This window comes from Euleptes europaea, chromosome 2 (genome assembly GCF_029931775.1).
Source record: "Euleptes europaea isolate rEulEur1 chromosome 2, rEulEur1.hap1, whole genome shotgun sequence".
Lineage (NCBI taxonomy): Eukaryota > Metazoa > Chordata > Lepidosauria > Squamata > Sphaerodactylidae > Euleptes > Euleptes europaea.
In genome coordinates, this window is record NC_079313.1 from 49844811 (window position 1) to 49869721 (window position 24911).

General features: G+C 44.1%; 1 protein-coding gene across 1 annotated transcript in view; it reads right to left on the reverse strand.

Annotated features, from left to right (window-relative positions):
* LRRC8D (leucine rich repeat containing 8 VRAC subunit D) overlaps positions 1 to 15941 on the reverse strand; it is a 56817-nt gene extending 40876 nt beyond the window's left edge. The window contains exon 1 of the mRNA XM_056844264.1: positions 15911 to 15941. The gene's annotated coding sequence lies outside the window, so the exon portion shown is untranslated. The remainder of the gene's footprint in view (positions 1 to 15910) is intronic.
* Between the last annotated feature and the right edge of the window lie 8970 nt (positions 15942 to 24911).

Here is a 24911-nt window from a genome sequence, read left to right on the forward strand (position 1 = left end):
ATAGAGGAAGGGGGAGGATCCACCATCAGGAATTCAGCAGAGTCTGGCTTGACTTGGTAAAGGTTCTCTACCTTTTTAGTTGATGGCGGGGTGGAAGCTGGTTTCTTCCATACAGATCTCGCAATCTCGGTGAGGCCTTCTAGGATGGGGAAGGCGGCAATCCCAGGAGAATCAGGATATAGGCGGCTGAGGATTTTATCCTTTGGCTTGTTGTCCGAGGTGGAGATATTGATATCTAGGGCCTCCACCATCCGTATCATCTGCTCCGTCCTCAGTTTTAGGTCTTCAGAGGGGGAGACTGCTTCTGTGTCCCCTACTAGTTCATCCGGAGAAGGTTCGGATCTACCTTCTGACCTGTCTATGGAGGCTCCTGTTTCCAGGTTGTCTGGATCCGAGTCCACTCTGGGGCTCCTTTGAGTCAGGGGAGTGAAGGGAGACTGCAGTTGAGGGGTGTTAAAAATCAGTGGTCTACCCTGTAGACTGAGCTGCCTATAGCTGCAGAAAGCAATCCACTCCTGCAGTAACTCCTGAGAGATAGTCGGCTGAGCGGCAGGAGCCAGTAGGGGCTGTGGAGGTCTCCTCGGATCCGGAGGGGAAGGATCCGAGGGGTCGGATCCAAGAGGTTCGGATCCGATGGCAGCAGCGGGTCCTCTAAAGGATCGAGGTCGACATCCGAGAAGTATTGGAGAGGGGATCCCGAATGGAAAGAGGGGGTCCTCGTACCAGGGTCGGTGCCGTCTGGAGGATCGTCAGATCTGAGGAGGGAGGCGTGGGTGTGGCCGGCTTGGAGTTTGGGTGGCTGGAACCGCTGCGCTTGTCCTTATGTTTGGTCTTGTGTTTATGCTTCTTGGCAACATGGGTCGGATCCGATTGAGGGGACGGATCCGATAGTCTCGGATCCGAGCTGGATCCGGGGGTCGGCGATATCAGAGCCGAGCAAACGCATCTGGCGTCTCGCGACGTTTGGGAACCGGCTGATGGGGAGGGAGCCATCAGGTCCTTTTTCCAAAGCTCTGCATTTAAGCGGTTGGCACGGGCATTACGAGCCGGGGTGGAAAATTGTTGGCATATCTTACAGGTTGACACATTATGCCCTTCGCCCAAGCAAAGTAAGCAGAGATCATGTTGGTCCGTGTGCAGTATCTTTGTGGCGCACTTAGGACATAATTTGAAAGGCATTTTGGGAGCCATCACAGCCCTCAGCACAGGAACGAGGGGACCAAGGCACAGGGTAAACTTTAACTCTCCGGAGCGAGTTTACTGAAGTAGAAATAGCGGAGGGCTGGCTAGGCGGACCTAAGCGGCAGCCGGGTCAAAAAACTCACGAAAACGAAAGCAATTCTGGATAAGAAATCTGAGGTCAGGCGAAAAGCTCTGTTCTCGGTGGCGGCAAAGAAGGAACTGAGGAGGGAGGGGATGCCCGCCCAGGAGCACGCGGTGGTTCGGCGCGAAGCCATCCCGCATGCCGGAGGGGAGGGGCATCCCCAATTAGAGGTCTAAGGCTAATAAAAGTTACCGGCAGCAGGCCTGCGCGCAGGCGCAATCCCCACATGTGGGGCTGCACCGAAGACTGAAGATGAACCAAGCTGTTACTCAGGGGGTGCTACATTTGCTAGGCCTTTATCAGTTGCCACATCTGCGCTCTTTCCTGTGGTTGCAGTTAGCTTGCCCCAGCTTTCCTCCTCCATTTTGCCATGAGAACGGCTGCAGGAGGTTTTGCCACTGCTGGCCTGGCCCTGGCTCTCCTCCTCCATTTTGTCGTAAAAACAGCTGTGGGAGTTGTTTCTCGCTCTTGGCAGATGGAAGGGTTCGAGAAGCGGCCGGAGGCTGAAGCCCTTTCCCCCCTCCTTTTTAATGAGTCGAGCCGACTCTTTTTCGGGAAGTGGCTAGAGGCTATAGTCCTTTTTTTTCTTTCCCTGCCTTTTTAATGAGTCGAGCCAACTCTCTTTCTTTTTGTGGCTCCAATTCCCCCTTTCTTGCTCTGCTCCATAAAGCCACAAGAGTAGCTGCAAGAGGGCTTATCTTGGGACTGTGGCATAGCCATGAGTAAGTCCGGGTCCCAGTCCTCTGGAGAAATGTATTAGTCAAACAGGACGTCCACCATCTTGTTTTGGCAGGAAATAGCTTCTGTCAGATAAGGATCCGATAAGAAAAAAATAGATCAGAGGAGAAATTTAGCAAGCTGGAGGAGAATAAAGGTATATCTGAGAGGTAGAGTATATGAATTAAAGTAGAAAGAAATAAAGGGTAGGTTTTGTAAAAGAAGACCTAAGACAGCAAAGAGCTGCACAGAAGCTGCTCTCCCTTTGCGAGGCAGGAAATGAACTGGGGAAGGGGCGATTCTAGTCCAGGAGACAGAAAGTTGAAATTTGATCCTGCCTCCCTGAGCAACCAGTGGGAATCACCCAGTGTTGCAAGATGCCCTCCTCCTCAGAGTGAGAACTCCCCACTTCCTAGATTGCCAGGTTTTGATAGAGTAATGATAAATAAATAATGCACACACTTTTTAGCCTCCTGCTTCTTTCTCTGACACACACACACATAAACTCTTCGTTTCTCTTACAAGTTAGGAGACAAAACTGAACAGCTCTGAACGTTCAGGCTAGATGACTCTTGCGCAAAAGAATAAACAGAAAAATATATTTCATTACTTTTACAGCCTATTGTTCATTTGTCTTTCAAAGGGTAATGTTGCAGACCCAAGAAGAGAACAAAATGAGATACAAGGGGTTGCAGTAAGTTGCTATTGGCCTCAATGTCACTATTATATGAAAAATTACATGGCCCATAGCCCACTTTCTCGCTGCAAAAAGTTCCCTAGTATTTTAGAATGGAAATTATTATTCCATTCAGGTCTGGCCACCTGATTAATGCTGCAACTGGCAAAAGAGGCAGTGAATGAATAATGGGATAGGTGCGCTTGTAAAGCTCACATTAGATGTGTGTAAAAGACTAAAAGACTGTATGGCCCAGGCTAGCCTGATCTCGTCAGATCTCAGAAGCTAAGCAGGGTCAGCCCTGGTTAGTATTTGGATGGGAGACCACCAAGGAATACCAGGGTTGCCGTGCAGAGGAAGGCACTGGCAAACCACCTCTGTTAGTCTCTTGCCAAGAAAACCCCAAAAGGGGTCGCCATATGTCGGCTGCGACTTGAAGGCACTTTACACACACACACAAAAGACTAAAAGCTATGAATGTCAGAGATGATGGTAACCACTAAAATGGTTGCTTTATTCCTCCCTTGCAGGCAGCAACTGGAAATAAGAGTCACCCCTAACTGGTGCAACACAAACGAGCCCTAAAATAGTCAACAGAAAGTTTTGCATTATCTGAAAAGAAAACAAAAGACACAAAAATCCTAAGGGAACTATCACATTGAAAAAGAAAGCCTCCCTTGGAAGTAAACAAAGATAACCCTAGGGCAGACTCTAATTTTATTTATTTAAGGTACTTAACACTCTGCATTTCCAAGGTTTCTTGAAATGGTGCCCAAAACATTTATTTGCCACCGCTCAATCACAGGTTCCTGGGGCAGCATACAACAACATAAAGTCAACAATAAAATCCATATTACAAGCAATATAAAATCTGTTCGATCAATAAACTTAAATTCAATTAAAACCCAACAACTGATAAAACAACAGTCATAAAAACCAATGAAGCAAGATTGGGGGGGGGGGAGTATCTATTGCAAATCATGAATTGTTTTCCACCCCAGGTATGCCCTCAAAGGGGGGGTTGTCATACATTTGTAGCAGCTATGTCCAGTAAACATTTTTTCTTTGATGTGTAACTTTTTAAAAGGGGATTATCTTACATTCTGTGTTGTTGTCCCTTTGAGTAATTATAATATATTTATACATAGGGTTCAAGGGGGGGAAACTCAGTTGTCACCACCACCACCACCGTTCTTAATTGCGTCAAATGTCTTAGTACATTAATATACTTTTACCTGGTACCTGATCTAATAAAACAAAATGGCATGGGACAAAATCAGCATAAAGACAGCATAAAATAACAGCACTAAATACTAAATTTAAACCAGCAATAAAAATGTTCAATTGAGAAACTTGGTCCTGAGAAGGACTTTCCTCCTGTAGAACAGCAATTGTTTAAAAGCAGAATGTGGAAGTTCTGAGTGTAAGTTCTCCCACTGGCATTTTTAGGACCAGACCACACTATTGTTCCACACTATTATTGTTCACCTACTGCAACTGTATCAAAAGCAAAACTAGTGAACTTTCATATTAGTCCCTTATCCCCAGGCAAAAATAAATTAATAATAATAATCTATATAACACATATACTGTATTTTTTCATGTATAAGACGCCCCCATGTATAAGATGATCCCTATTTTTTTTAACCCAAAATTAAGAAATCAGGGGTTGTCCTATACATGGGGAATATGGAAAAATACGGACGGGGAAGAGAGCGGGGATTGCATCTAGGCCGAGTGCACAAAAGGGTTGGCAGGGCTCCAACCACACCTGAGTCAGGTTGGGAGGAGACATTCAGACAAAGTCAGAAAAAGTAACCAAGCCCACCTGGTTGCTTGATAGTAATTAGATTTTGTACTCAGGAAGACTTGCCCTTGCTGATAAAATTTCACTGACAGATCTAGGTGGGTGCCTGGCTTTGCATGCCATCATGGCAATGTGCCATCAGTGAATCAGTCTCCCACACAAAATTTTGGCCACTCATTAGCATAGCCTGAGGAGCACCTTGACCTCATCTTCTCCAAAGCAAGGCATTGCTCTCTCTTAAAATGGCTGCCAAAGCAAATTTAGCCAAGATGGAGTCAGAGAAGACAGCAAACATCTGGGAAGGGGATCCCTGTTAACAATGCTACTACTTTTTCATGCAGCACTAGCAGTCAGGAACTGGGGGTAAGCAGTGGCAACCCCTTCCAGGAAGAGTCATGTGACTCAGTCCTTGGATAAATGCTTTCCCAAATCTCAGAAAGGAGAGAATTTCCCCTCTTGAAGAAGCTGCCTGTCCACAATGGGAATTTAAATCCATCATAAATATTAACAACGTCCTCAGCCCTAAGCTTATCTGCACCAAGGCATAGTTTTACGGTGCCTTAACAAGCTGGAAGAATCACATGTTGCATTTCCCTCTTCCCCATCACCCTGTCGACTGCATGTTAGCCTCATAAAAGCCAAGAAATGGGTGAGATGGTTTGCTAAATTTACTGATGCCACACAGCTTGCAGTTCAACTGTTATGAGTAACTGCCACTCTTACCCAATCAAAGTGGATCAAATAACAAAATGAATCACAATGAACACAGTGTTCTTCCACACAACTGAACCTGCTCTTTATGTTTTCAAGAACCACTACAGCACGTATGTTTATGCCAGTATTAGTTCGGTTCAACCACTTTGTTTGGGCTATGCTGGCAACACTGTGTGCATCCAATTCTGAGACAGTTTAATGCAAGACTAGTCAATGTTCACAACTGCCACCACTACTTCTCCCAATCTTTTTTTTTAAACCCAAACTTAATGGACTTTACTAAAAATTCTTAGAATCCCAGCTTTTGCATTCCCAAGGAAAGTCCTCAGGCATTTAGCAAGGTTAAAATTATGGTATTACCTTTTATGCCAAACAAAGGGTTTTAATACAGCTCACTGTCACCCTGTTTAGATAACATTTTCTTCATGCTCTAAGTTTTTTTTTAAACTCTTTATTTTGTGTTTAGTTTATGACAACAACAAATATAAAAATACAACAGCAACACGTTAAACATCGTAGTACAGTCAAGATATGTTTCAACACTTGGTTCCAAAATATGTTCCAATATTATACTTTGTTCCAACATTATACATCAGTGCTTTTAACAGAAAAAAATACCACTTAGCAGAACTTAATAAATCCAAATCATACGATAGTTTTGTGGACACCGTTTAAGTCGTGATGCCCCCCTCTCCACATATTCTAGAAAAGGCAGCCATCTATTTTAAAATTTTGTAGAATAAGATAAGTTATTCGCTACTTTGAGTTGTGAAGATATCTTATCTAAAATTAAAAGGTTCCACACCTTCTCATACCCTTGCCCAGTAGAAGGCATCTTTGCTTTTTTCCAGTATGAGGTAATCAGAATTTTTGCTGCCAGTAGCAGTATTAAAATCAGTTCCCGTTTTTGGGTAGAGAGTTGTTGAATATCAAATTTTTCTAGTAGGACAATTAAAGCATCATGAAGGACTTTGTATAGCGTGATTAATTCTCTCTCACACAAGATCTTGTCCCAAAATAAACTAACTTTTGGGCATGTCCACCAATAGTGCAGAAAATTAGCTGGGTTGCCACAGCCTTTCCAGCATAGACCTGAGTGCCCTGGTATGATATGGACAAACCCAACCCCCTTCTGATTATATTTTACTCTTCCTACACACTTGACACTGAGAGACACTGTCCTTCAGTGTTATTCCTCTGAAGATGCCTGCCACAGCTGCTGGCAAAACGTCAGGAAAGAAAATACCAAGACCACGGTCACACAGCCCGGATAACCTACAAGAACCGATAACTAGTACATATTTGCATACAAAAGTACTTTGCTTGCAATGCTTTAGTGAAGGTATAATGTTAATGATGGAAACAGAGAATATACTGTAGAATTGCATGACTTGCCTTTAAGTAACAATCTCCCCCCTTTTCCTCTTTTCAGAGCCAACCCATGGAGTACTTTTATATCTGCACTGAATTAGATATCTTCAAACCAGAATCTGCAACCAGGGTTAGAAGTGGATTTGCAAATTCACATTTCAGGCTAAACAGAGTTGGTCCAAAAAGGAAAAGGGGGTGTTGTGTGAAAAGGAGGGGGCAATTACATGACCACAATTTTCCACCCATGGTTAGGAGACTGGGAACATTATACTTACCCTAAGCCTACAAGCTGAACCAAGAGCACTCTCTTTTACGTTTTATTGTACTAATTTGGGGGAAAGAGACATACCTGTGTTGCAAAATCTGAAGCCATTAATTTTACATGGAGGTAGGCAAATGCAGATCTGTCTCCAGCAAGACTCTATTCAAAACAAAGGATGCTGCCAAGGTCACTTCTAGACTTGGGGACAGAAAAATGGAACAGATGAACAAGGTCTTGAAGATTTACTGCCAGATTTAAAGAGGGACCTTGTTGTTGAACTCTGTCTCACCACTCTTCCTTTATGCTCTTTTTTAAAACAGACACAAAAGACCATGGGGGTAGCTTTTGCTAGTTACATCTTAGCAGTCATCCTCACAGGTGATTTTAGGTTCATGAAATAAAATGCACCATCAATATTAAAGACCAGGGCAGGTGTTACATAAGCAGCAGCAGTTAAAGTCAGACTCTGACAAAACACATCGAAGATACCTCTGTTACATCGATAAAGTTGCATAAATGACCCAATAATGTGTTTGTCTCCTAGCTTTGCTTCACATATTATGAAATTTCCTGTCATGAATCATGTTGAAAGTGTAGGGGAAGACAGAAAAAAATAAAAGAACTACAATAAAAAGTAACTTGTTCATTTGTTCCTATGAAGCTTTAATATTTACTTATGTTTATACTAGCACAGGTCTCTCAAAGAGCATTTAGATCGGATAACTGCTTTGGGTAAAACAGATTCTAAAATGATGCATAAGTTAACATTTCAAATGCTATGGACTGATCTGTACGGAATGATGGTGTATTATAATCAATATTACAATCCTTAAAGCAAGTATCTTTTAAAAAGAACATTATTTCTCAACGTAAATTAATTTGCTTTCTGCTCCACATAGGGAAGTGTAATGCTCTTGGGTCTCCTAGACATCTCCGCAGCTTTCTATCAGTCGACCGTTTGCCTGACACAGAAGATGGACCCACCCACCATGGCTCAGGTTGTTCCACTCCTACCGAGCAGATAGGTTTCAAGCAGCGGTACTGGAAACTTCTCCTCTAGTCCATGAAATGTTATAGAGTACTATAGGACCTCTATTATTTTTCTGGTGCTATTTAATATCTAAATGAAACTGGTGGGATTAGGTTGTCTGGAGATCTGGAATCTATTTCTTCTTTCCCCCCCCCCTCTGATTTAAGGGTGGGTGTGAATATTCTAAACCTGTTAATGGACTGGATCTACCTAGAATCAATATTGTTTTTGCGTGTCTGCAGACCTGGAGATGGTCACATTCTGTTATAGACAGGGTTGTAAAACAGTTAGGAACCGAATTCACAGCTTTGGGGTGCTGTTATATGCAGGTCCATCTTCACATAGTAACTCAGAGTGTTTCCATCAGTTTTAGTTAGTGCATCAGCTCCAACCCTAACCGGGAATACCGATCTTGCTAGTTATTCATGCACTGATAACATCTAGATTGAACTACAGCAATATATTAGACATGCAAGTGCCTTTGCGGGGGGGAGCTTAAATCGATTCAGAATGTGATGGTTGGGTAATTAACCCACTAGACTGCACATATCTTGGATCCTAATTTGTTTCTGACCACGATTCACACAGCTTGTTTTGCACTATAGAAACCTGAACAGCCTGGAACAAGTGTATGTGTAAATCCACTTATTAAGAACTAAAACGGTGTCCCTTCTTTCAAGAGCTAGGCAGTAGTGACTGGGGACATAAATTTTTCTATGGTGGCAGCCAAAGAGATATGTCTGGCATCATTTAATGTGTAGATGGCAAATTAAAATGGTTTTCTTTTTCCAGGTTTCTGGGAAGTATGATGTCTATCTTGTTCTACTGTTTTATCATTTATAAGATGCTATTTTGGAATTTACTGTAGTTTCGTTGTTGTTTAAACTGCTTGGTAGTGGCAGAAATTAAATTAAGCCCAACCAAGCTTTTGTGTCCTCAAATAGAAAAGGCCTAACTGGAAATTATGGGCACACAGATACATACAAACACACACAGAACATCACAGTCGCCTCTAGCAAAACAAAAATAAAAACCTTCTTCCAGTTCAAGCTAGATTGTAGTACTTTGGTCTTCCTTACCTCTGAGTTATGCTATCCCATGAAAGGCGATTAAAAGACAAGTCCCAACAGTAAGCACCCCTCATCTCCAGAAATTCAGGTTAATGATCTCTCTTTCACAGAGAATTATTTGGGCTAGAAATCCACTGTTGCACCTTTCAGTGCCTTCTGCCCACCCTGCCAGGAATCAACTTAAACTCCCTGCCATACATTTTATTAAATTATTACTTCTCCTCTCATAGTTCTGAAAAACTGTCCAAAAGAACAAGCACTCACGCCCCTTCCTCCTGCCTGAAGCACTCGGGCCATCCCCGCCTAGAAATCCCATCCCCAACTCAGAAATCCCAGTTTGGTTCAAAAAGGCTTCAGACATTCTTGAAGAAATGTTGCAAACCAATAGTCAGTCACACTGAGCAGGGGGTTTGGCACACCTTAGCATGCCCTGAGTTTGCGGGGGGGGGGGGAACGATGAACGGGACAGAACGCAGATAAAAGAGGGAGTACAAGAAGGAGTAACAAGTCAGCCGCACAGATGAGGGTGGGTTGGGACAGGCCCACAGAGGTCATCATGAGGAAGGACACTGTCTCGTGAGCACTCACCAGTTTGGAAGACTGGTTTAAAAGGCTACTCAGACAGTTTAAAAGGCAACTCAAGGGTAGGGTATGAGTCAACAAGTGGGTGAGGCTGGAAGCAAAGGCAGAAGAAGCAGCAAACAGTGAAGGAAGGGGCAAATATGGCGGCCTGGAAACAGATTAACAGGCAAGCCCTAGAGGCTTCAACCCCAGAGGTCCATACCATTCCAGGAGTAAAGGAAAAGGTATTCCTGACTGGACAGAAGAGATTCACCACAGGCTGCTCCATCATGGATAGTGGACGGGGAGTTCCCTTAGGGCCTGACCATGAAGCAAGTATGCAGCAGCCAGAGGTGGAATAAGAATGACTGTGAAAAATTCAGTCTCTCAGAAGCAGAGCTGGAGACAAGCCCAAGACAAGCAAGAAGAGGGTTGTGGATTGTTAATAAAAGTAAGCCTACTTGCTCTAGTCTGGCCACTAGGCTGATTTACTCTTAAAAGCAACATTCAGTGGCCAGAGGAGCATGGGATTGCACACAGGGAACAGGCCCCACCCAGGGAGGGAGATTCATAGGTTCTTCTTGTAATGTTCAAAAAAGAACTTCTATAGGCTCTGTACCCTTTTCCTCCATCAGGGCTTCTCCTCAAAAAGTAGCTCCAACCTAAAGCAAAAGTGGACACCACAGTTGAGTCAGTGGTGCTTCTTCAGAAGCCCCTAAACCCTGTCAGAATACTAGAAGCTCTCTATTAGACACAATGGAACTTACAAAAATAATTTATTTGCTTCCCACCATGCAAACTTCCTCCAACCTACATGGTTTCATATACGAAACACGAAACAGAAAAGGCACAAGGTTCCGAGTTACATTCAAGAGCAGCAACTTGTTATCTACACACACAGAGAATTCCTTAAGGGACAGGGCTTATAGTGCAAACATACAACAGCAGAGAACTTATGATAAATGCTGTATAATTGATCTCCAGAGACTTCAAATGAAACAGTGGATCATTGCAAGTTCTGTAACAAAGGGCACTATTTTTCAAATTCTTAGAAGTCTGGGAGAAATGAAACAAGTTACCAAGGTGAAATACAGGGGGGAAAGGCTGAAGAACTATCTTCCTGGAAGATCTACTTTTCTGTAGCTTAAATCCAATTACTTGGATGACTTCATCATTAACAAAAAAAAGAAACAACCACTCTTCATTTTTTCTTCCAGCTGCCTTTTAAAAAGTACATTTTTAAAGATGAGAACATCCAAAACCTTAAATCTAGAATTATAAGTAACTTTCATTTAGGATTACCATAGCTCTCCCTAATCCCAAAGAATCTCATTAAAAGCCAGGCCAACAAATAAAAATTGCAATAATAAAAGTCATTAATCTGGAACTTTCACAGCACCTGATTTATGTCCTGGGACCCCAGGGCTTGGGAGAAGTAGCACCACTTTAAAATAGTTTGTCCCTTAGGTACACTACATTAAATTCAGAATTAGGTCATAAGAAACTGTCTACATAACTAACTAAAGTGCATTAAAAGCTCTTTAAGAGTGTGCCAATGGTGACCCATAGCAAGCCAGTCATGTACCCCAACTGCTATTAAGAATGACTGAGGAGGGGGGAATCGTGGACACCTATGCATGTTGAACTCCTGAGTATAGCAGTCAGTGTTCCCAACTACTCTATCATATTCAAGGATGGCCACACACAGGTTTTCTTTTTCTTTTTTATCCAGCTTCTGAGAAAAACATCTCTCTATAGTCTTTTGTTGACACGACAGCATAGCCCAAAAAGTGGATTCTCAGCTCAGGTTTTGACAAGACGTCACTTACTTAAGCTATAGCTTACCATATGGCAAGTCACTCTGGGACTGGTCATGCGCAGGGAATGTGTGTGTGTGTGTGTAGAAATGAAATAACAACTAACTTACCCTTAGACACAAACCAAATATGACAATAGCATGTTTAAATGCAGATCTGCCCTAATCACACAAGAAGAAAGGGATGGGTGTTCATCTTTAATAGCAAAAGTGTTTACAGATGCAGGATCTCCTTGTTCTTACAGCTTATCTCCCTGCAGACTCCCTGATACTGGAAGTATGCACGACTGGTACAAAAGCACTTGGGGACAAAGGAGTAAATTTTCAAAAAATGTTGAAGTCATGGGAGGGAACCCAAGAAAAAAAGTTAAATATCATGGGGAACTTACATATATGTAATTTTATTTTCCTTCTTTTACTAAGCGAACATAAAATACATTATAATTTAGCTAGTATACAAAATTGGAATATTACCGAATTTAAAAGTATAAATAGCTTCATTTTCTATAAGAAAAATTGCAAGTATATCCAAATACTTGAGAAAGATTTGCAAAATTGATGCACCATACGGTATCATAGCATGTGTATCTTTAATTTTTACCACCTTAGAAGTAGAGAGAAAATAAAAGTTGAAAAAGAAAAAAAATCTATAGTGAACAAAGTATATTATGTAGAGACATCAAGACACAAAAGGTAGGACAGCCAGCCTGTTTGAATATTAAGCTACACTTTAGCACATTGAAAATATTGAAATCCTAAACAATGTATTATCCTGAAATACATTATGGCATATTAATTATTGCTGAAATTATTTACATTTAACTAAAAAAATTCTTGAAAATCTTGTATATGTCTATAGTACAAGTGGAGTTTTTTCTTCAGCACTCCTCAAAATTTCTCAAACTTTCCACTGGGAAAAATTCAGACTTCTTCATGCCATACATTTGGAATGAGTGAAATGCTTTGCCAGATAAGGTTTTTCCTCACTCCCCCAAAAAATGTGTTGTAGGAGTTTTTTTCTCAGTACTCCCCAAAATTTTCTGATTTCCCACTGGAAAAATGGAAAGTCTTCAGACTTTTTCATGACACACATTTTGAGTGTGAAAAACTTTGCTTTAAGCAGCATTTACTTAGTCTAAAAGAGAAAATATGCCATAGGAGGGTTTTTCCCCCAGTGCTCCAAACATAAAGGTTGGGGACCCCTGGCCGACAGCTTCAACATCCAAAGAGTGAGATTCTATGGTGGTCTTTGAGGACTTGCTAAAGAACCCTTTGTCTGAAGAAAGTCTCTGCTTAGTCCCATGCACCTATTTGGTAACGTTGAATAAAAGTACACAGATGAGAGGTAGGCTGACCATGTAGCTTATGAGGGAAGTTCCAGATAGCCTACACAGGAGGACCACTGACAGCAAAGCCAAGCATCAGCAGCTGCCAGCACTGTGGGGGCCACTTGGCTCAGACCATTCAGCAGCTACAAGGGTCACTGTCAGCTCACTAGTTGCTTCCTCCAGCACAGCGCAGGGCCACTCAGCTGGGCTTTCTCCTGGGCCATTATAACTTCCCATTCAGCCCCAACACAGATATCTTCCAAGAAAACAAAAGGTAACTGCGGGTATGAATGTACACCCCTTTGAATTTGATACAGTAGACTGACATGCTACTTGATCCAGCTGCTAATGATACCTCCAGTAACCCTGAGATCCTGGCTTATGAAATACGAACAATGCATTTGACAGTTTAAGAGAGCCAGCGTGGTGTAGAGAGCCAGCTTGGTGTAATAGTTAAGAACGGTGGTTTGGAGCGGTGGAGTCTGATCTGGAGAACCAGGTTTGATTCCCCTCTCCTCCACATGAGCAGCGGAGGCTAATCTGGTGAACTGGATTTGTTTCCTCGCTCCTACACATGAAGCCAGCTAGGTGACCTTGGGCAAGTTACAGCTCTGTTAGAGCTCTCTCAGCCCCACCTACCTCACAGATGTCTGTTGTGGGGAGGGGAAGGGAAGGTGATTGTAAGCTGGTTTGAGTCTCCCTTAAGTGGTAGAGAAAGTCGGCACATAAAAACCAACTCTTCTTCTAATCTCCTTAGCAATGTCAACATACACGTTAGGAATCCTGCACATGTCAAGGTGGTACCAGACCTCTTCCTTTGATTGGGTAAATCTGGGCAGAAATTCAAGAGAACTATTAATTTTGAGAATAAGCGAGGAATCTGAGTGCCGAGCTATGTGGTTTCCACTGTCCTGATAGACACGCTACTACTATGAGAGTTTCCTCAGAAGGATGGAATAAATAGGCTCAAAGGGAGAGCTCATCCATCTTGGAAAATCAGAGCAAAAACCTAGAGTGGGAAACCTATGGGCCAAGAAGAACCTTTCCTGAAGCATTTAACATGCTGATCAGGCCCTTTACTTTCTTAAATATACAGATCTGCCTCCCATTAAGTTTAATTTGACATTCAGAAAAAGGCTTGGCAGGCCAGGTAGCCTCATGTTCCTTCAAAAATCTTCAAAAGGCAGATTAAGTACTTTCTGAGATCAGTAGTTAAAATTCATTACTAAAAAGAAAACCCAAACAGCAGCATAGGCCTTTATCCTTTCAGCACTGGCAAATAAGCAACCAAAACACTGAAACTAAGACATTGGGTTCTTTACAGGCTGAAGAGAGGCAAACATTTTCTTTACCTCTGCAGCAAATTCCCCCCACCGTTTAACTATATTCTTAAATTACAGGGTACACATTTTGTCATACATACATGAGCCCCCACAACCTTGGGTATTTAAAGGATCTTTACAAAGATGTACACAACAGAAAAACTATTAAGTCATTTGCAGCAGAGATGAGTGCCTCACACCTCTAGCAAGAACTCCATCTTCCAGCTGGTCCGGCAGCGGAGCGAGAATGGACAATATTTTAACAGACTCCTTAAATAAGGCCAGGGGGCATTTGTACCTTTAACAAGTGTACTAAATTTTTGCAACCCGTGCAATGAACCTTTTCCCACTGTGAAAATGAGGCAATGAAAAAAGGGTTTATCTGCTAACTTTCTGCATGTCAGCTACCCTGAGCCTTGCTATTTAAAAAAGCTGGCAACCCTGGAAAGTCACTCTGACAGAAATGCTGGAAGACCTGTTGATTTCAGCTACAGCTTATCAGACTGAATTGCAAAAATTGCTATTAGTTTTATCTTTGCACAGCCTGACATTGTTTGGATGAGCAATTCCTAATCTTTTTGTTTTTAACTTCAGCAACCAACCATCATTGCATTCCATGTGCCCAAATGGAAAAATGGTGCAAGATTCATCAGTAATCTGGGACACACTGAGAGAACCACTGCACCGTAAATTTTCCCTTTATCAATCAGATGCAGAGTTACTTCACTCTAAGTCTGCTGAAATCAATGTGCTTAGACTGAAGCAACTCTGCATAGGAGTCTCAAATGGGGAGTATTACATCCTTACTTGATGCAAGGGGGAAACGAATACCCAGAAAGAATACCAGGAAAGGGGGGGAAACATTAAGATAAAACAACAAAATGTAGGTGTAACATAAGCAAAAGTGTGATGAGAAAAGTTATTGCAGGAAAGGATTCTCATGTAGTTACTGAGCAGAGAAGGAACAAGGCAAGTGAGGTTGCAGTTTTACTTGAGGAAAATCCGGTGCATAGACTGGGCATTATATGTTAATCAGCCCCTAGAACCAAAAAGAATACTGCTGACCAAGAAGACAACATCAAGTGTCCACTGGGAAGAGAGCACTTTATTGGCTATTACTGACTGCAATCAGGGAGCTTAGTTTATAGTCTATACCACAACTGTTCTATTGACACACTCCTACACTCTCAACAATAAAGACGCTCTTTAAAAAAACAAGCAAATTCTTAATAGAACCCAATGAGCCACTGTGTTCACAGATGCTGCAAAGAAGATTACACCTGGACAGAAACCTTCCCCCCCGAAAGCCAAAGGGTGCTTTCTTCAGTGGGTATTTCAAGGCAAGAGTGGCTTTCCTCCTCTCCACCAACCACCCCCTCCTCCAGGTTTTGCTTACCTAAAGCAACTCTACTGGCATCTTGCCGGCTTTGATGGACAGCTTGCAAGAGGGAGCAAATGGAGGAAACACTAAACTGTAGCAGTATTGATCACTGCAGGGACATCACTGCACAAAAACATTGACCCTGCTGCAGTCAGTGGCAGCCGTCTCTGGATTTTTAAAAAGGAGGAGTATTTCACCCATGACATACGGCTCACCACTCGCTGTAGCAATTAGCCTTGACGTTACATCCTTCCACACACATACCTAGTTTCCAGATGTGTCACCATAGCTTTGAGTTGGAAGCTCGAAGAGGGCAGGATCCAAATTTAAATAGGCAAAGGGGGGGGGAGAGAGAAGCAGACCCCCCCCCAAAAAAAGACAGCCCACCCACTCCCGACGGCTAAACCAGAAGAACTTTCCACCGAAAACCCCTGATCTCTGCTCCTGCATCAACCGATTCCCGTTAAAACCCCTACACTCTCAGCCCCCCCCTTTTTTTTTTTGCATCGGCGCACCGAAGGGTGAACTTACTGCTGTGACAGGGGAGAGGCCACCAAGCCTTTCCCGGGCCTTCCTCCTCCCGTTCCTTTTTGGCAATCTGCAAGAGACGAGCCGGCGAGGCCGGAGCCGCGCCTGCTCCTGCCCAAAGCCCCGTCCGCAGCTCAGCGCCGCTCCCCCAAACCCTCCTCCGGCTCCTGGCCGAGGCCGGCGTGCCCCGGTGCCCGCGCCTTCTGGGCCGGCCCCACCATCGCGCGCCAGGCTCCCCGGGGCGCGCTCGAGCCCCTCGGGCGGCGGCGCGGGCGAACAAAGGGCCGGGAGCAGCAGCCGGCGCTCGCAGGCTGGAATAAGCCGGTCGCGGGGAAGCATGCTCACTGCAAAGCCCTGCTCAAGGAAAACAACGCGCCCTTTCCCAGCGCCGCTCGCTCTGCCTCCCCCCCCCCCGCCCCTACAAGCCGGGCTTGTCAGTTGCGCATTTGCGCCGGGCGCGCAGCAAGCAAGCAAGCAGTCGGCGCTGCTAGTCGGGATTATTCATGGAAGGTTTTGCATGGGATTTGCCACTCTACAGATGCACATTTCCCCCCATCCGAATTCTCGAAACTCTGCATGGGGGGCTTATTGTTGAGTTGTGAGAATATGGCTGGTGGGGGACAGTGCCTCTAGAGTGGCAAACCCAAGGCAAAACCTCCCACGTATAAATGGCATGCAGGCAACCAGACGGGGGTGGGGAGAAAAGGGATGGACGGAGGAAAGGATAAAGCCGCACCATCCGCGTTAGGGCGAAGGGAGCCGTTTAGCAAATCCCCCCCCCCCTTCTGTACCTGATCAAACCGCACTCCTCTTCCTGCTGTGCGCCAAGGCTGCAGTTCCGGGGGGGACGGATGGGGCCGCGGACCACAGGGGTGGGGTGGGGGGAACAGAGGTGAATCCAAGCCGGAGAATCACTCAGCCATTGTAGCCAGACATGCAGGCGCTTCCTATTAGGAAATGAAATGGAAAGAAAAAAGAGATCCAGTTCGCGGTCGGCCAGTGACTAACGAGCAGCCCTTCGCCCCGTTTCCTAGCTCCACAAATCACCCTTGAGCGAGGAAGACTCTTCGGCTCCCTTCATGCTCAGAGCCGTCTTCGCGACTGCTTGGGGTCGCTATCTGCCCGCCTTCACTCCAACCTTTAAAACGCGCCCGTGCTGGCGCGCTCCCACTCCTCTCCCCAAAAAGAGAGGAGGTAGTTGCACAACCGGCAAAGTTTCCTGTTTCTAGCGCCGTTTTGCCGCCTCTCGCTGAATCTCCAACCCAGACCGATTCCCGGGGTCTGGGTGGGAAAGAATTTACATCTGTACCTTTTACAGACATTGATGGGTGGCGGGGGCGGCTTAGAAGCCTTGGACCCATTGCGGCCAACAGTGGAAAGTGCTGCTTGTTTTGCTGAAACCGCTAGGCTTGGGGTACTATGAGTTTGTGCTTCCCTGTGCTTGCATAACAAAAAATGCTCTTACCAAGGACTTGCAAAGGGCTGCCTGTGTACCTTTATTTCTCTCATGTGGCCCTCCCTCTAGCGCCCCTTTTATAATGGACCACCAGAGAGATCTTGCTTGCTGCATGTTCCGATAGCTCTAACTAGGGATGCCATTTAGCAAGTATTCTTGATGTTTTCAGCCTCTCAAACATTTCTCCCTCCGCGTTTATTCTGGAAGTTTTTAAAAAGGTGCTCTTAAAATGCATAGGATTTTGCCCGTTTTGTATAAATCTACAATGCAGCCTGGTTCAGAAGGGATCAGGCGAATCACCAAGGTGTAGACGCATAGGTAAGACATTCAGGTTAAAATGTCAGGAAAATCAAGACAGTAATGGGTTGGATTAGTTATAATGACTGTGCCTTATCATTTTCTCTCTCCAGCCACAAGCTATAGTAGAATAATCACCAAACTAAAACCTAACTATTCACAGAGCAGAAAGGGGAAATGAAGACAGGAAGTACAACAGACAAGGGTGCAGAACAAGTCTGCCTTTCCTGTTCACTGAATACCACTGGGGTGGAGAGATCAGAGCACTTGGTATTTATTTACGTTTTAGGGATTTGGGCTGGTTGTTGGAATGGACAGTCAATTTAGTACTAGCTGCTAAAAACACATTTCCCATTTAACTGACCTGTAGCTGATTTTTTATATTACACTTTTATATTACACTTTTCTGTGGGGATCCAAAACAGCTAATCACATTGTTCTCCCCTCCTCCACCTTATCCTCACAATAGCCATGTTGTAAGGCAGGTTAGGATGAGAGAATGTGATGAGCCAAAGGTCACCTGGTGAACTTCTATGGCAGAGCAGGGACTCTAACCAAGGTGTCTCATGCCCAGTCACACACTCTAACCAATATGTCACACTGGCACAGTAAGCATAGGGCAGTAAGCAGTGTTACATTACTTCTGTTGTTTCTAAATGTATTTACAAGCTAGTTGCCCACAGAGCTATGCAACATGATGTACAAATGCTTTGAGCAATTAGAAGAAGAAAAGTTGGTTTTTATATGCTGACTTTCTCTACCATTTAAGGAAGAATCAAACCGGTTTACAATCACCTTCTCTTCCCTGTCCCTACAAAAGACACCCTGTGAGGTAGGTGGGGCTGAGAGAGCTCTAACTAGCCCAAGTTCACCCAGCTGGCTTCATGTGTACGAATGGGGAAACCAACCCGGTCCACCAGATTAGAGTCCGCTACTCATGTGCAGGAGTGAGGAATCAAAACTGGTTCTCCAGATTAGAGTCCACAGCTCCTAATCACCGCTCTTAACCACTACACCACGCTGGCTCTCCCAGAGACAGAGCTGAACCGCTCTGAATTAGACCAAAACACATGGTAAAGAAATATAAGTGGTATTAATAGCACACAGGGCAAAAGGATTTTGACAGCAACCACCAGTGCTGAGAACACAGATCGTATCTTATTTCCAGGTTTGGGTGCCACTGGTCAAGGTGCCAGATTTCCCCTTTTAAATTTCCTAAATTTCCCCACCTCAACAATTCATTTTTAAACCTGGTGTAACAGAAAGGAAGGAGGCTGTCCTACCCCTGAAGAGAAAATCAGCCACTCAGATGAGCCCATAGGAGTGCTGCTCCAGCATCCAATTACCTTCAAGAAGGGGGATGAGATGTTGGTGGGGACAGAGGAGGAGAGGGAGTTGAGTTCTGCCTCAAGGAGAGAGGAGTGACAGCTCAGGTCTGGCTCAGAAAAAAGAGCAGAGTGAAGGGTAGCTCTACCTGGGAGTGTGGCAGATAATAGAATCATAGAGCTGGAAGGGGCCATACAGGCCATCTAGTCCAACCCCCTGCTCAATGCAGGATCAGCCCCAGCACACCCTATCTAATCCAACAACGCAATTGAACGGGCCCACCTCTAGTGCCCCCCTGCTGCTCCCTTGCCTCTTAGTGCACACCTAGCTAATCCCACTGCCCCTACGGGGTACTACTGCCCAATTTGGGAACCACTGGCCTAGAGCATCCCTGACAAGTATTTGTCCAGTCTCTGCTTAAAGACTGCCAGTGTGAGGGAGCTCACCACCTCCCTAGGTAGCTGATTCCACTGTCGAACAACTCTTACTGTAAAAGTTTTTTCCTAATATCCAGCCGGTACGGTTCTACCCTCAATGTAAACCCATTATTGCGAGTCTTATCCTCTGCTACCAACAGGAACAGCTCCCTGCTCTCCTCTAAGTGACAGCCCTTCAAATACTTAAAGAGAGCAATCATGTCCCCCCTCAACCTCCTCTTCTCCAGACTAAACATTCCCAACTCCCTTAGTCTCTCCTCATAGGGCTTGGTATCCAGGCCCCTGATCATCCTCATCTGTCTCTCCTTTGAACCTGCTCGATTCTGTCCACATCATTTTTTGAATTGAGGCCTCCAGAGCTGCAAACAATACTCCAGGTGCAGCCTGACCAATGCCGTGTACAACGGGACTATGACATCTTGATCGCTTCAGCTCTGTCTCTGGGAGAGAAGAGAGTGCTCAATTGTTAGGCCTGTCTCTGGTGATGAGCACACCTTGTACAATTTAGTCTGACTCTAGGGAAAGGGCAGGCTGGTGTGGGTGGAATCCCGGGTGTGAGAGAGGATCCACGCTAGTGGCTAATCAGTAGAAGTCTGTTTGTGCCTGGAAGCATTGTAGAAAAGTCTAACTACTCTCTGAAGTCATAACCAGTTTAAATTTTTGTGCCTCAGCCAGGTCTCTACTTTGTCTACCTGGAGCCCTGTGCTGCTGGTTTGTTCCTTTAAAACCAACCAGTAAATATATTAATCCAGCCTCAGTGATCTCAATAATCTCCTTGTGCACAAGACTTACCTCACAGCAGTGAACCCAAAGCCTACACACTCGCTAGCTGTAAAACACCTGGAAACGGAGGGGAAGGTTTATAGCTCAAAGTTAACCTAGATCCTGAAAACATTAGGAGGTTGTGTGCATCCCCCCTCAGTAAGGTGGGGGGAAGACTTGTCACACCTGGTTAAACAGATCAGCACAGTTTCTCATCCTAAAAGACTATGGCATAATTGGACATTTCAAGGTCCATGGGAGCTGTATGATTTGAAAATTCATGACTTGAAGTTACATTTTACTCCCAATATGAAAAGTGGTCCTCATTAACATGTATAGAAAACAGGGGCACTCTTGTGAATCACAGCCATTTCATCAAAGGTTTTGAGCACAATGCACATGGAGGACGAAGTGCACAAGGAAAACCATGAGCAAACAAGAAAAGAACAAACAACAAAAGAGTCAAGAGTGGGAAGCAACTGAAGGTTGGGTCAGCCTATTTCTTCTTGCCGTTTACTAGCGTGCAAAGCAGTGCTTGAGACTTGTGAAATACCCATGTCTGTCCGCCCACCCATATCAGCTGCCATCATTGAATAGCAAAGTGAAAGGAAAGAAGTAAACACTACCTAGTTTCCCCTCCCCCCAGTTTCCCCTCTCCCATATTTCCCTTGCTGTCTCCCTTTCTCTCCTCCATCCCATGTGACATCAAATGACTCAGATCCCACTGTGCAGGGAGCTGATTCTTGTTCCTGGCAACAGACGTCTGAATGTTTTGACAGCAAAATCTCCCAAGGGAGGAGCAGAAGGTTTTGTGTTGCCATCCTCTGATGTACAGCCAACAGAGTGGATACCTCCAAACCTTTCCTTTCCCATAGGCAGAGCAAGATCACATCCTTCAAAGTTACACATTATGGTTTTAACAGGTACACATAACACGAACTGTGGATACATATACTAATTTCATTGTGTTCATCAGAAAAACAAGCTCTGGAGAGCTATGATTAACTGCTGGTCTCATCAGCATGTTTTCATGTTAAAATAAAGATGTATGTATCTACCTTATGTGCTATGGTGTCCCCGCACCAGCACACTAAATCTTTAACACAAGCCCTGTACAATGTATGCAGCTACCCTGACTGAAGGCCCAGAAATAATTCTGTAGCGCACAGTCCTTTCTTCTGGGATACATCCATACACCATTTCCTCCATTAAATTGCAGTGCATCTTCATGACTCAAGAGACACATCCTAGACCTTTCTCTTCAGGATGCAAAGCTGTTCATGTGCTTCTATGTCTTGATTCTCTGCCAAATCTTCAGAAACGCAAAACTGCCTTGGTGTTTATTTCACCATTCTCCATTACTGTATATAATACAAACAAGGTAGTGATGGGGAGAAGCGGTTATCCAATGGAACCAAAAGGAGGACAACCTCACTGAAAAGGAGAATACTATGCAGGAGAGCCAAATGATAAAACGTTTTTATAAGGTATCATTGGTAAAGCTATTGACTGCAAATTGACCAATAAAAATTGTATTTAACCAGCCTCTTAGGTCTTGTTCCCCCATGGCCCAATTGTATACTTTGTACTCCAAAAAACATGCAATGCATTTTCCCTCCTCATGGCACATATTTTTCCAGCCATTCCAATAGTTAGGCTTTTGAACATACATACATTAGTGAAGCATCTCCCAACCTGTTGGCAGTGAAGCTTGTGAAAATGGGCCCCAAGCTTTTTGCAGTGTTGTTAATTTGTGTATGTTCTGCTTCTTTTTCTTAAGTGGGTCACCATACCCAAAAAGTTGGAAACCACTGCAACAAGGAACTCATTTGGTTTGTCACTATACCAGAATGTGCTTTGTAGATTGTTGCCACGTTTCCAAGAAAAGATGATAATCATATTTGTGTCTGATATTTGAACTACAGCAGACACTGGAGGACAAATCTGATCCAAGAAGAAAACTACATGGAGTCCATAACTGTTTGTCTCAAGCGATTCATATTCCTTGAGAGTCACTTGCCTATTATGCTTCAGAATTAATTGCAAATGTAGCACAGACCTATGTAACAACTACTCTTATAAGAGAATTAGGCAAAGTTTAAGCACTTCATTTAACACTTTGGCATGTAAGTGGGAGAATTACATATGCTTCACTTTGGCCTGGACCCTACATTTCATTCCATTAGCACCCAAGTGTTCCTCCGGTTTCTTCTGTTAGTAGTAGCTGCCTTGTGCTGGAGAATCATATGGATGCCAACAGGACCTAATGGTAGGACCCAATATTATGAAATTCATGGAACTAAAAAATATTTAGCTTTGGCTGGATTTCGAATCCAGGCTTTAGCATTTCTAAGAACAATGAGCTTGGCCAGTGCCCACAAGCTCCTTTTTTAATTGAAATTTCTTCAGAATTATGATTATTCACCAGCAAAAAGCTTCTTTCCTTTATTTTCCCTACAAAGTTTAGGATTTTTATATAAAATGGGAAACAAGATTTTATTATTTTTCAGTTTCTCAATTGTAGTCATGAAGGTTTCTGATGTACAGTTCTAGACATTTGTTAAATTAAACATGAAGTCTAGATCCCTTGTGAATATTTTATGAAAGCAACTAGGAATATATGCAGAAAGTGTTCCTAGTTACATGGATGACCTAGTAGTGTGTATCTGTGTGAAGTGCCGTCGAGTCACAGATGACTTATGGCAACCCAGTAGGGTTTCCAAGGCAAGAGACTAACAGAGGTGGTTTGCCATTGCCTTCCTCTGCATAGTAACCCTGGTATTCCTTGGTGGTCTCCCATCTAAATACTAACCAGGGCTGACCCTGCTTAGCTTCTGAGATCTGACAAGAGCATGCTAGCAGTAAACAGGCTTTAAAATATGTTCTTTTTTTAAAATAAGTAATTTGTCTTAGATTGAACATTACATTTCAGTCCAGAAAAATAACCTCTATCCTACATTTTCTGCAAAAATCATTTAAAAAATAAATGGCTTTAGGGGTGAAAGTATTAAGAAAATTCACGACAGTCAGCATTGCCTTGGATATTTTCATTAAATAACCTAATAAAGGGGAAAACCATTAAATTTGCAGCAAAGCAGATTCCTACAAATACAACTGCCATTTTTGCATTATTGTTCTAACAATTTGTCTGTTCAACTGTTTAGCAGATGGTAATATTTCACACCTTAAATGCTTATTGTTTATTACCTGAAAATAATTTTCAGAAGCATGTACATTTCAGCAGCATGCACAATTTACTTTTAAAGTCTGCTGGGTACACTTTTTTGGATTTTAGACATTATAAGCTGGATCCAAAGGTTGATTCTGCTGAAGGAAAGGAACTTCTCCCAGTGAAGCAGAACTTTCCTCCTCCTTCTCACTACAGCACAGTAACCTCCTTGAAATTCTGTTCCTGGGGGGGCAGAGCACACTCAGGAACAGCATGACAGGTAAATTCATAGAATCATAGGTCATTTTTTCACAGAGGTTTGGCCTTTGTTTTGCCCCGCTTCAAATTTTTCATTTTTCATGAACGCTTCGAGTTTTAGCAGAAAAACCACGTCAACTCCACGTCTTCTCAAACCTGTGTTGGTCCGTTCTTTGTGGTTGCTACGCGGGTTTTTTTGCTCCATGAAAAACGTTCCTGGGTTCGGACCAACTGTCCCCGCCCATGTCGGATAATTTCTCCTCCCCTGTGAACGGCGATTGGCTGGGAGAGTTTCAAGCCCGGGGGACAGCCTCCCTCCAAGGCAGGACAGATCTCCCTCCTGCAAATCCAAGCCAAAACTCCCGTCACCCTTCTGAAGAGGGGTAGCCAGTCTGCTCTGGGTCTTCCTCCTGCCTGTGCGATCCTGTGTATGTTGGGGGGGGGGGCATCCTGAGAGCGGCAAATCCAAGCCAAAACTCCCGTCACCCTTCTGAAGAGGGGCAGCCAGTCTGCTCTGGGTCTCCCTTCTCTATCTGGATGGAAGTTCCTGGCAATGGATGGCCGGAGCTCTACAGGGGTGGGGGCACAATGATGACCATCTGTCAAAGTCTGGGAAAGGGGGGGTGGCCAAGTAGGGGGGGAATGGGGAGCATGGTAAATAGAAAAGTTATATAAGGAAACTGGAGGGACTGGTGCTTTTTTTGGCTGGGGCTGCGTCCACAGAGGTGAACTGCACTGGGTAATCCGCTGGGTGGAGTTGGGGCGGAGTTGGGGGCGGGCATAAACCATGAGCTTTTCAGAAGGGGACAGACCAAACCGTTGTAGAATACTGCTTGCTTTGTTCCCATGAAAAACCAAAACTACTTCTGGAGTGACGGGGATATAAAAACATGAATTTAAATCGCACCCATGAAAAATAAATTTAAATCGCTTTTTTTTTTTTGCTCCACAGCAAGACAGCATCAAAATCTTCCGTGAAAAGTGGGCCATAGAGTTGGAAGGGACCACCAGGGTCATCGAGTCCAACCCCCTGCACAATGCAGGAAATTCACAACTACCTCCCCCACCACATACCCCCAGTGACCCATACTCCATGCCCAGAAGATGGCCAAGATGTCCTCCCTCTCATCATCTGCCTAAGGTCATAGAATCAGAATTGCTGACAGATGGCCATCTAGCCTCTTCTTAAAAACCTCCAGGGAAGGAGAGCTTACCACCTCCCGAAGAAGACTGTTCCACTGAGGAACTGCTCTAACTGTTAGAAAATTCTTCCAAATGTCTCTAGACGGAAACTCTTTT